The sequence below is a fragment of the Drosophila novamexicana genome, unplaced genomic scaffold (assembly GCF_003285875.2).
Source record: "Drosophila novamexicana strain 15010-1031.04,08,12 unplaced genomic scaffold, DnovRS2.1 tig00004560-arrow-pilon, whole genome shotgun sequence".
Lineage (NCBI taxonomy): Eukaryota > Metazoa > Arthropoda > Insecta > Diptera > Drosophilidae > Drosophila > Drosophila novamexicana.
In genome coordinates this window covers 409,594-422,360 of record NW_020825054.1, presented here as the reverse complement: position 1 = coordinate 422,360, position 12,767 = coordinate 409,594, and the positions used below count along the sequence as shown (strand labels likewise).

The following is a 12,767-nucleotide window of genomic DNA, read 5'->3' as shown; positions in this document are numbered from 1 at the left end:
TCGGAATGCCAGAGAGTTTTAAATTACGATTTGCGCCGTTGACAAAACGCCACAGAAACTGCGCAAAGCGTTTTGCATTTTTATTTTTTCATTCATTTCTTTGATTCATTTGAATTTTGGTTTTGTGATCTGATTATTTTGGTGGAATTTGACTTTAAAATTTATGTGCATTTGGTGCTGCAGGGGGAAAACCCCGAAAAAACCGAATAAACCGTTGCGGTCAGCTAAATGGCCACCGAAAAAATACCTCTCAAATGAAATTATATAGCATCAAAAGCAAACAGCAGCAAATAAATATTACTGAATAAATAAATGAAAAAAAAGAGGATTGAAATCGATATGAAAATTTAAATGCTAGCAAATAAACATTTAGCCTGACAATTGGGCTGTGAAATATATCGAACCAAATTTGATCACTCACATATAAAATCAATTTAAATTACGAGCAAATTAGCATTGCGGTAAAAGGTAACTAACTATGGTTAATTACGAATAATTAGAGATATCACATTAGCGAATTTTATAGCCATTAATTTCCCGCCCTCCATTTAAGATTAGTGTAACTAAAACATGGGTACATTTTCTGAAGGTTTACAATTGCATTTAGCTTGCAATATATTCGATAATGTTGTGTTAATGTTCTGTATAACAGACTTGTATAACACTGTTGAGTTGCCATAAAAGTTGTTTGCTTAAATGTTGTATGCTACAGTTGTGCGTAACATTTATAACAGTTGTTTTTGAATGGTAATTTCAACGGTTTTGTATACCAGTTACAGATTAAACTACTAAGTAACTTATTGTTTAATAGTAGTTTATTTTATAACGTTTGTCTTTAAAAGTTATGTGCATAGCAGTTATGCATGCCCTTAACCTAGGTAGAACAGTTTAAGATAGCCAACAAATTGAACCAAAATTAATTTGTATAACACTCGATTTATACATTGTCGAATTACCAATCTCCAATATAATCCAAGCCACAAGACGCCATTTAACCTCTTTGCCCTTAGATATTAGTACTTTTAAAGGAATATCCTACAGCAATCGACGATCAACTGTAACCCACGAGAAGACAAAGAACAACTTTCGCTGGTCTCCACGGTACCCACATCTCAGCTACTTGGCTCGAGCTGCTCGGGTCACCTCAATCAAATTGGGAGCCTCAGCTACCATCGGCATCTCACATAATGACCCCAAAAAGTGTTTCTATTAATAAGCGGCTAAGCATAGCACTAAATTGTGCGGCTGCCGCGCCCCGTCTCCACCTTAAAGCAGCCGTCGCCCACTTAGCTAAAGTAGAACCCGCTGCCGTCGTCGTCGTCGTCGTTGTTGTTGCTGTTGTTGTTGTGTTGCAGCTCGTTTAGTAGGAATTTTTCTCGTATCTGTATTGAATTTTTTCTAGCCCAAGCAGTCGAGCATCTTTCTTGTCTACCCCGAATCCACTCTGCCCCTCTCTTTGTGTCTATCCGTATGCCTGTTTGTGTGCGCGTGTGCCTTAGCGTATGTCACCAAATGTCATTGACACGATTTGCTTTATGCTGCATTTTCTTTCCAACCACACCACAAAGCAACAACAGCAACAACTACAACTAAAACAAGAAGAAGAGGGACGTGTGTAAGCATTATATATCTGGCTATATCTGTGCCGACGTTTTACACGCCGTTTACTTTGTGCCGGGCCACCTCAGCGTTTTTATACCCTATACCCCTTGAAAATTTCTAAAATGGGTATATTCGCTTTCATCTCCGACTCATTTTAAGTTCGTATAGGTATATACAAAGTACAAATACTCCTTAACTTTGGTATACTCTGACTTTTGAATACCATCAAAAAACGCTGCAAATTTCGAACTGTCCGCACCATAAACACAAAAACATAAGATAGCAAAAACAAATTATTTATCGTCTGAGCCACAGCCTTCTTTTTTCGTGTGTGTATGAGTATAAAAAATTTTATAGCTGGGTATAGGTTATCTCAAAGTCGCGCACTCTCGACCAAAGCAGTCTTATATGTTACTTCTCAGTGTTTGTCTTTCGTGTGCTTCACCTACCCATTCAGCGATAGCAATACGGTTGGGGAGAGGGGTGGTGGGAGAGGACTCAGCGGGGCGGCAACTACATGCGAGCTGATTGTTATCAGTGTTGAGAAAAGTGCCGACACACGCAAGCACACACACTGAGACACACACTCTCTCAGTCTCTCATATATACACACACACACACACACACACACACAACAGACAGAGCAAATAATAAAACTCGCAACGAAATTTGTATTGAGATTGAACCAAATCTTTGGGTCCATTCACAGGTGCATTGGCTATTTAACAAAAACAAAAGGACGGCAAATTCGCCTTGAGCAAAATGCAACTGCAGCAAACAATCAGTCAATCAATCAGCTAGTTACTCAGCTACGCATTGAGTCATTTAGTCACTTCATGCAAATTAAATTTAAATATTTGATTTACATTGCAAACAGTTGCCATATGCTATATATCACATTTGCTATATATATATATATATATATATATATATATATATATATATATATATATATAAATATACATATAGAATGTATGTATGCAATATGAACCAGCTACTTATTGGCTAGTTTTTACTGCTACTGTGCTTGGGACTGTATAACAGCTGACAATCGACGTGAATTACTCTCCCAACTGCAAAAAGCTGTTCTACAAGGTTATCTCTATAACTTATATTAAGCCGCTGAACTTTTAAATACAGTGTATAACAGAAACAGATTTAATATCAATTATTTTACCACCGCAGCTGGCTGCTGTTTTATTAAAATTGATTTGTTCAGAAATATTTGCAACATAATTAAAATGCATCACATTTGCCACATTTGATAATTGTACGAAACATTTGGATGCCAAGTTGCGGTTAGTGTTGTAAATCGAAATACAAGCTGAATTTCCTCTATTTAAACATGTTTTTCGGGCTTTCAATCATTTATTTATTACAGAAAAACTTAAACATATGTATATACACAATATGTATATATGTCGGACATATTCCATCCAAGTAATTTGTGCTTTAATTAATTAAAATTATGAAAAAGGCAATAACTACAAATTGCACACAGTCTCCAGATGGTTAATAAAAATGAACTAATGCAATTATTTATAACATTTGATCATACGTCTGACAGGGTTTTATTAATTTTGCTTTATTCATTTATAATTTATTTACTTTGAATTATTTGTATGCAAATATTTTTTTTTGCTGAGCAGAGCTGTTTAAAATGCTGAGCGTCAATTTTGTGACAAGGGCAATCGATTAAAATGGTTAACGAACCGTGTTAAATTGATTGTGTAGCTGATTGGCAGGAAATAAATATAGGTGAAGAGTAAGTAGATGTAGTAAGCAGTTGATTGTTTAACTAATATTAAAGAACTACATCTACATCCAACATTTGTATAATGTTACGTACATATAACCGTCATATAGCAATAAGAGGCTTTAAGAGGGTATGTAGGATGCGAGCTAGAATATTCCAGTGTGTGTATAGCAGCGTATATAACAGTTTGTACAATCGTTTGTATTGTAGCGCATGTAAAATTTGGTAAAAAAGGGTTTCTTACAAATGAATCATTTTCCCCTGTTTTTAACAGTTTTTATAACTCAATTCTAATGCATTTAGCTTTTTGTATAACAGTTTAGTTAATTTGTTAGTTTTGTGTTTTATGCTCTCGTCGTTAAGATATGCAAATTTGTAGAACATTTAAAAAGTAATTTTCTCCCTATCGCAGACCCACGGCAAGAAGTCCATGTCCCCCTTCCTCATCGATAGACTCCATTCATTCGTATACGATTTATTTAAAGAACGTGGACTTTGTATTTAGAGCCGAGTGCATATTCGCAGCTTAACAAAAAGCAGCGTTGCAGACAATCGCTGAACTCCTCACTCACATATGCATATATCTCTGCATACACAAATACATATGTAATATCACTTTCTATGTGTGTGTGGACCATGTGAAATGTTTTGCATGTTTACTCATGTATTTGCATTTCGTGTGACATAAATCACGCACATGACACAACACAATACAGCAACACGATGCGCGGCCCAAGGCAGAAAACAGAAATGCCGAACGGCAGCAATAGGGGGAGGGGTAGGTGTAGAGTGGGTGTCGCGCACAAAGCGCTAGGGGGCGCCCACACAACCCATTTCCCATTCCATTAACATTTTCATTCCCGTTCCACAACGGGTCTCAGTCGCAGTCGCAGTCGCTGCAACGGAAATGTCGCTCTGCAATTCTCAATGAGTGCGTTGATTACTGCGCCAACCTTCGACCCTCCAGCAGAGCCCACGGCAGCAATCCGAAAAAGTTCCTTCAGCTTAAAAGGACATTAATAAGAAATATAAAAAATACAAATTAATAGAAGAAAAGAAATCATTGAAACGAAGAAAAAGAAATTTATTAACCTGCCAGCCGCGACGGACTTTCGATTCAAAAGTTTTGCATTTCCATAAGATTTTTCACTATAAAAGATAAAAATAAAAAATAATATATGAATATATACACTGTAATAGTTATGATAAAAGAATAATAATATTAATAATAATATTAAAATAGCTCACCAGTTTTAATTTAATTTTAATTTGTTTATACTATATTTGTTCTCCTTTCAAACGTTTAAACACTTTTTAGTTTTGTGTTTTTTTTTTAACAATTGAACTAAATGGTATTTTTCTATTTTTGTGCCATTTATGTAAAAATTGCAAGCGCTTCTTAAAGTTCTTAATATTATGAAAATCCTTGTCGTATTTACACGGTATTTGAAAACTACATTTATTTCTATATTTTCATGATATTTGAAGAGATTTGTGAAATTTGTGCATTTGCTTTAAATAAATTCAACGCTTTACCTAAAATAACATAGAGAGCATTTGTACTTCCACTTAAACTTAAGTTTTGGTTTTTACGAATTTGAACTATATTAACTTCGCATTTCATTTGAATTCATGTACTTTGCATTTTCTTGGCATTGATTGATTTGAGCGTAAATTCTCCAAGTCATGCAAATCAAGTGCAGCCTTATCAGTAGCTTGTCATAATCTGCCTTGCTGTATATGTATCTCAAGGCAATTACTTAGAAATTTGCCGCATCTGGTCAGAGTTAATTTGAATCCTTCAGCTGCAAAAGCAGCGGGCAGCTAATCATTTGATGGCCAATTTCATGGAGCTTTGGCTCTATTAACTGACTTGCAGTTGACGACCCACAACTGGCAGATAATCCCGGAATTTAATTATTTTCATTTCCCAATAGCTTTTACATCTGCACTCCTCTTGCAATGTGTCATAGGGCACATAACGCACTCAAATCTCAGTCATATATCAGGAATCGCATATAATAGCAGACCCACCGAGGCCGGGCGAAACTATCAACTGCAGCTCTTGGGCAGAACACGTAATCAACAAATTACGACTGTAACCCCAGGAGGGAGGAGAGCAGCCGCTAATTCAATTAGCGCCCCAAAATATAAATTTCCCCCCCCCCCCCCCTTGCCTCTTGTCCCCTGCCCTGAAGGCCATATATTCAAAATGGGAATTAGGCCTGGAGTCGTAAACGCCGCTCATGAAGTTGGTTATAATGTGTACGTAAATCAGGGGCGTTTGTCGTGGGTGCTCGAGGCTATGAGAATCTGTGACTACAGTTGTTCTCAAACACATAACGCATCAAGTCTTGCGGCTGAATTAACGAAAACACTGGCCAACATGAGCTTGGAACTGGAATGAAAATCACAGAAATAGTAAGCTGAGTGTGTTTTATAATGCATCAAATTGACGAACAACAGCGCTACTATCTCAGATTAGTCTATTTGAGCTTGGAGAAAAGCTCGAACAGTCGCTGGTCTAATCAGAACCAGAGCAGGAACTATAAATGACTTCGAATTTAGGTATACCTAGTGCCCTTGCAGTAAGATTTTAATACCGATAATCGATAACTTCCCTCGTTTTCAAATAATCGATGAGAATCCGTATCGAAGGACTGTTTTTTGAGCAAATCAGATTTTGGGAGCTAGAGCAACAAAATGTGACAAGTATTATAGCTTTCAGATTAGAATATATAGATCACTAGCGGATATAGACCGGCCTTGCTCGTGGCATGTATAAAATAAATTCTCTCAAAGATCTTTGAAAATTATTTTCAAACCAATCGGAAGGTAAACAAAAAACCTTCATACAACCGTTTTCCGCCAATTACCACTGCAGCGTGTGAAATTTTATTAAATCGCTGAAACACGTATATATGAAGTACTTATGTAGAATTTTGAAAATAAATTTGAAGCAAGTCGGACAAACAAAAAGAATTTGAGCGCGAAACGTCACCCACCATATCTTTGACCCCCATTTCCACGAGGGAGGAAGGCATTTTTTGAAAAGTGTAAAACACTTTCACATTCAACCGTTTTTCGCAATTTTTCCACACATGAAGGTTGAATTTTCCGAAACCCCGTCCTAGCGTGCACCTTCATCAAATAAGGTAACTATTAGTCATTCAATCAGTCAGGACCAAACAGTTTAGTATATGGGGATTTATCTTTAATTTTTTGACTACCGTCATTTTTGCTACTACAACTTAAGCCTCGCTTCTGTGTACAACGTGTGGGACAGTGTTGTGAATCGTGGCAGAGAAATGCAAATGCAGGAGCATGAAAGTGCTTGCCACTGCTAATAATGGGCAACATCATTATGTTTATGGGGTTGGGGGGGAACTCGATAACTATTTCAGACAGGCATTTTGCTGGCTGGGTTACAAGTTGTGTGCGGTAGGTAAGGGGAGGTAAAGAGTGGCAGTCACATGGTTTAAGGTTTCAGTAACACATACACACACACTCGCAAACACACGAACACACGCTTTAACATGCATTTCTCATGATGCGGATTTTGTTCACTTGACATTTTGACATTTGGCAGCTGGCGCCAAATTAACGCGACATCAGCCCAAGTAGGCGGTGGGGAAGGGGTGTGTGTGTGGTGAAGAGCAAAGGGTTGGAACTGCCATTGCACTGGCTTTAGTGGGCTATGTTGAAAAATGAAGTAAAGCGGTTAACCAAGTCAAAGAATGGCGGCCGAAGCTAACCCTCAACTGCCTGACGCACTAATTTATCATGTTCGACAGTTGTTATTGTTGACAATTTGACATGCAGAGGGCGTGGCAGTGGGCGATAGTAAAAAGCCGTAGACAATGGGATGTGCGTGCAGTCATGCATTAAATTCTCCGGAAAGACGCCTTAATTGAAAGACGAGCATAAACCTCAAACTACGTGAATGCCGTTGAGCTGAGAGATTTGAAAATGAATAAGATACATGTAAGGAATGTTAAATGAAGTCAAAGGACGACAGGTTTTTGAATAGCCTAGTAGAAGCAACAGCAGATCAATTATGCCACGTATGCAACCCATTTTGGCATAACATTTCAATGAACTAAGACCAAAGCCCGGGAGTGTTTTATGAAATTCGACAGAATATGATTCACAAGTGAAAAGCAAAATCTTTAATTAAAACGGCTAAGCACTTAAATGTGTGCTGGGGCGGAGGGTGGAGCTAAGGTACACACTTGTGTAGTCAAAATCAGACCCAAAGCCAAATTGACAACGACAATAGATAATGCATGTGACACATATGTATACAACAAAGACAAGGCATAAAGAAACAAGCCACAGAAGCTACAACAAAAGCTGGGCACAGACAGGCAAGCAACAACAGCAATTTGAAGATGGGCACGATTTATTGCTGGCAGCCAGGAGCTGTAATAAATCGAAGTCAAGCAGACACTTTGCCACTTCTCTTACCATAAGAATTACCATTAAAAGACAAAAAAAAATTAATCACAAAAAGAGATGAGAGAGAAGAAAAAAACACACTGAAACCAAGGCACGCATGCAGCCGCTTATGGGGTGTAATAAATTATGAGCTAATCAGAACTTCATTAAAGTGTTTAGCATGTGCTCAAAGCAAGAAACCAAAGGATTTAACCATTTAATGAAGATAAGAGCTATTGTTGTAAGAAAATGAAATAGTCTGCAAAGTATATAAAAAAAAACTGCAACTTGTGTCTAATATATAGATAGTCTTTGATGGCAACCAATCAGAGCGCCATTAGAACTGGGGTGCCTAATTCTAAGGGTGAAGGAACAGCAGAGTGTCTGAAATCTCTTCGGTTCATCATGAGTCTTCTTACAAGGCATTGCAGACTCCTCATCTACATAAGCTAAGGACTGTGGAAGATACCATCTGCAGACTCTGCCTTGAAACCGACGAGACACCAGAGCGGAATATGAGAAGCTCTTATTATAATGTTAGTAATAATATTAGCAATAAACAATTTCCATATCCCTCTTTGCGAATTACTTTTGTAGAAGTTGCAATGAGGTTGTATCCTACCTGGTAGGTTTCCATATTAAGGTGACATCACAGGCTGTTGGTTCCTTAGCTAGTTGTTCGCATTTATAGTCTTATGGTCGAGGACTTATCTTATAGCGAGTGCTATTTATATCTATGAGTTTCAAGTCGAATTAATCAACAATCTATTGACTTTTTCAGCAGGAGAACTATTTCTAAAAACTACATAAATGTATATTTTTCTTCATTCGCTTGATATTGTTTTAGTTTTCCTTTAGACAGTGTAAAGTTGAATAAAGGCTTACACTTCAAACTAACAATACTCGAAAAACCACAACATTGTCATTGATATGTTTCATTACCTTAAGCGCAACTTGCACAAGCTGAAACTTAACTGCAGATATCTCGGCTCAATTTGAATGCATCTCGCCAAAGTTGAGCTCTAAGTCCTTGCTTGCTGAAGCTGAACTGCAAGTGCGAGTAGCCACCAACTTTATTCACATTTCATTCGTTTGCCCACACACACGTACTCATAAATTTGCTTGGAACTTAAAGTGGTCAAGCAGGGGCAGCAGTCCAGCAAGGGAATTGTCCTGCCAGTCAACGTGACGTATGCGCAATGTGCCAACACTTTAGCTAAGCACTTAATTTAAGGCTGCCTTCATAAACAGAATGCAAACATGTGGCCAAATGGGTGGAGTCCTAGAAGCGTCCTGCTGCTCAGGATGCAAACATTTTGCCCGTTGTTCGGCTCGCATTTCAATTAAGCTGCAGCTCTTGGAAAATGTTTCAGACAATTAGTCCGCCGCATGAATTATGACTTGGCTTCTATAAGTAAATCATGGTCAGAGCTGGTCATAAAATAATTTTAAATAATGGCCAGAAAACAGAAAAAGTACAAAAAGTAAACGTTACAAAAGCAAAAGAAAGAAGCACAAGTTAGCTGCATGTGTGTAGTTAACTATTATGGCTGTGCCTGGGCACAGCTTATGCTATGAAACTTTTGTGCTTCATTTCCGTTTCCGGCTGCACACACGCATGCACAGAGACTGCAGACAAGTCAAAGGCTAAGCAAGAGGGAGACAGGGAATATGTGAAAGCATATGCATAATGGCAAACGTGCCGAAAGCCAAAAGTATATGCCCAAAGACAATGCTAGGGTGTCTAAAGGGAGGGCTGTTTGCGGGAAGGCGTGGCAAACTGCAGCTCGTTTGTTTTGACTTTCAATTGGAGAGCTGTTGCTTCTGGCTGCTAACGGCTGCTCACTGCCAGCTTGGCCGCCCGACTGCCTGCCTGTTCGCCGACTGTTGCCTGTTTCCTGGCAGCTGGCTGCCTGCTGAACTTTGGCCATTTGTTTGCTGCCTTTTGGAAATATAATAAAGACGGCACCGGGCACATAATGCATTTTGCTTGTTTACATAAATATTTGCACAATATGAGAGAAGAGCAGAAACGAAAAAACACAATGTTCGCCCACAATGAAAAAAAGCAACGTACACCAAAGTAATGCCCACATAACGTGTTGGAAAATTCCTTAGTCACGTCAAGCAGCTTACCTGAGCATCATCAACAAATATTTGAACTGTTTATACATTAGTTCTACTCAATAATTTGTAATATTTCTATTCATATTTTCATACGAAGAAATTTTCTTTAGACAATGTTTTTTCACGTCATGTCAAGCACTTGGTTTGCTTATCCTTTCATCCTTGCTCCACTCTTTCTCTCTTGCCGCTTATCAATCGCAATGCCTCGGCTCGTTTAGTTTATTCTTTACATTGTCTTGACTTGACCAAGATGGGTTGAAGTTGAGTCCTATTTGCAGCACTGAATATTTGTTTTGCCCTCAGAGCAAATGTTGTTGGGTCGTTCATGTCGTAGGTCACTTTGGATATTTATATAACTTTTCATGTGACAGCAACAACAATAACTTTGGGCATCAAATGGGAAAAGTTTCATCTGCCTTGATTAGTCAACCAGGCAAGTAAGTCGCAAAGCGACTGGCAAGCACCAGCTCCCTGGAGATTAGGCAGTTGACAGCTACAAATAAAAATAAAAACTTTAACAAATAAATAAATAGCAAATGGTAAAAGCTAATGGTAGAGTATAAATAAGAGTTTATTTAAATAAATGTAGAAATGCAAATGACTGGAAGACATTAATTGTAGAAAACTTTTTGAATGACTTATGTTTTCTAGACAGCAATCAACTGTAAACTGAGCCACAAAGATAGCATGAATAGGTCTAAGTTTTGAAAACTTTATTCAACAATTAAGTTCTAAGTTGAGAGTCTAAGCCGCATTGATATATAAATATTAAATAAACTTTATATCTAAACAACATTTTTATTGTTTTCTCGTTGCAGCATCTGCACAAGCGATTTCACAACAATAAGAAAACTCAGCTATATATATCCTCTCTAAAGGGTAAGTTAGATAAACTAAACCTATAAGCCAAACGCTGAGAAGCCACATTTTAGAATTTCGGGTCTGCATTTTAAATTTATTTATTAGACTATTACATATAGATTACAAGGTTTTCAAGTTCATGGTAAAAGCTCCTTGTACATTTGATCTCCCAGCTCTGTAAAAACAGCAGACTCTTTCATGAGTGGGCAAATAGTTACCTAAGAAATACAATTGGGCTTTTGATTGTAGACTGCTTGTGATCTTCGATTAATATCGTAGTATTAATCTTCTTTAAAATCCATGTTCTATACCAAACACTATCACTGTAGTCAGGGATAAATACTACAGAAGGAGTCACCACCCAACTGCCACGCTTTTCAATTAACCAGCCCGCCCGGGGCAAGGCTTAAGACCCCAAGTCAACTGCTTGCATCACATACGTTTCTCAACAGAAGAGCATAAGATAAAAAACGGAAAAATACAGCTCAAAGTCATTCGCACTGTTTGGTTTCCACATCCGCAGATCCAATTACGTTATATAGTCGCGAAGCGTTCGCTGGCTGTGAGATGTGCCCAAGGAATCCTGCTCATTGCTGCCAATCTCTTGCTTCCACTCGGATGCAGTCTTTCGGTTGGAGGAGGCGGCTATCCCTCACCCATAATTTGCGCAAATAAGAGGACGTCAGTAGCAATGATTTAATTACGCAAACAAGGAACCTAACTGGAGGGCATGGGATTGCGCCTGCCTTAAGCTGGCGTTGGGCAGGATGGGAATAGTATAGAGTATGTCATAACAAACATAAAATGGCAACTTGTGCCACTTGAGTTGCAAGTTGCTCATACGTTGCATTGCCAGCCTCTGAGGCGCACTCTCGACAGCTGTCTGTCTCTTTGTCAGTGTGCTGTCAAGTGCCTTCTGCGAATTCACTCAGCTCGTCTCAGGCAGGTCCCCAGCTCCAATTTGAGCAACTCCTCCTTGCGACCCTTCATCAGCTGCCGCCTTAAACGAAAAATGCAATTCAAGCAATTTTCAATTTTCGTTGTCGCTGCAGCCGCACATCGCGCTCCGGGCAAAAGATGCACATAGCTACCCAAGCAGCAGAGTCTTAACTGTTATCCAAACCCTCGACCGATCCCAAAACATCTTACTCCTGGCCTTGGCGACTAAGCCTGCTTTACATCAAATTGAAAAGCAAACTTGTCGCACTGAAAAATTTTATCATTTCGCAGGTCTACTGCCAATTTTTTACTTACCCATTGCAGCTGGCGTTGGCGCCCTTGCGACCTACTGCCTGACCCTTGGCCCCTCCCAGACAGCCAACCCTTTAGCTTGGCAGCACTTTTATGGCTTAAGCAGCGCTTTGCAATGCGTTAAAATCGTGCGAAAACTTTTTGCGCAAGATTTTATTTCATTTTATTCTACTTTTTTTTCGCTTCAAGTTTCGCAGCGTGTCTCTCTTTCTCTCTTCTATTTTTGCTGCCTTTTCCTGGTGCCTTCAACTTTCGCTGCTAAGCTTAAAATTAAGGCATTAATGTTGGTTTTATGGATTCATCTGAATTGGTTTCTCCCTCTCCTGGCATTCGTTTCAAGACTTTTAGCTTGGCAGTTAGTTAGAAGTTTTGGACTGAAAATGTATTTAAAGTCCAGCACAAACAGTTTGCTCTGCGCTCTGCCGCAGTGGTAAGTGCATGCAAATAATAGTAACAATAAACTTCATGTTAATCTCTCTCTCTCAATTGGAAGCTTTTGTTCTTTGGCAGCTGCCGCAACTCTTTACAGTTTATTGAAAGAAACCTCGAAATGGTTTTTCTGTTAGATATGAGCACTGAACAAGTTTGAATCGACCTTGCAAAGGTTATACACATTTATGTCATGAAATGCTTAAGACATCTTCGTTAGATTAGCTCCCGAATAGACTCTAAAGCGATTCCTACAAAGAGCCAAAATGCAAAACGAGATAGCTTGCAGTTTAACAATATGTGC

General features: G+C 38.6%; 1 protein-coding gene across 1 annotated transcript in view; it reads left to right on the top strand.

Moving 5' to 3' along the window:
* Window positions 1–12,767, top strand: part of LOC115770669 (SLIT and NTRK-like protein 1) — an 84,914-nt gene that overhangs the window by 57,292 nt on the left and 14,855 nt on the right. Inside the window, exon 3 of the mRNA XM_030716036.1 lies at window positions 10,741–10,801. The gene's annotated coding sequence lies outside the window, so the exon portion shown is untranslated. The remainder of the gene's footprint in view (window positions 1–10,740; window positions 10,802–12,767) is intronic.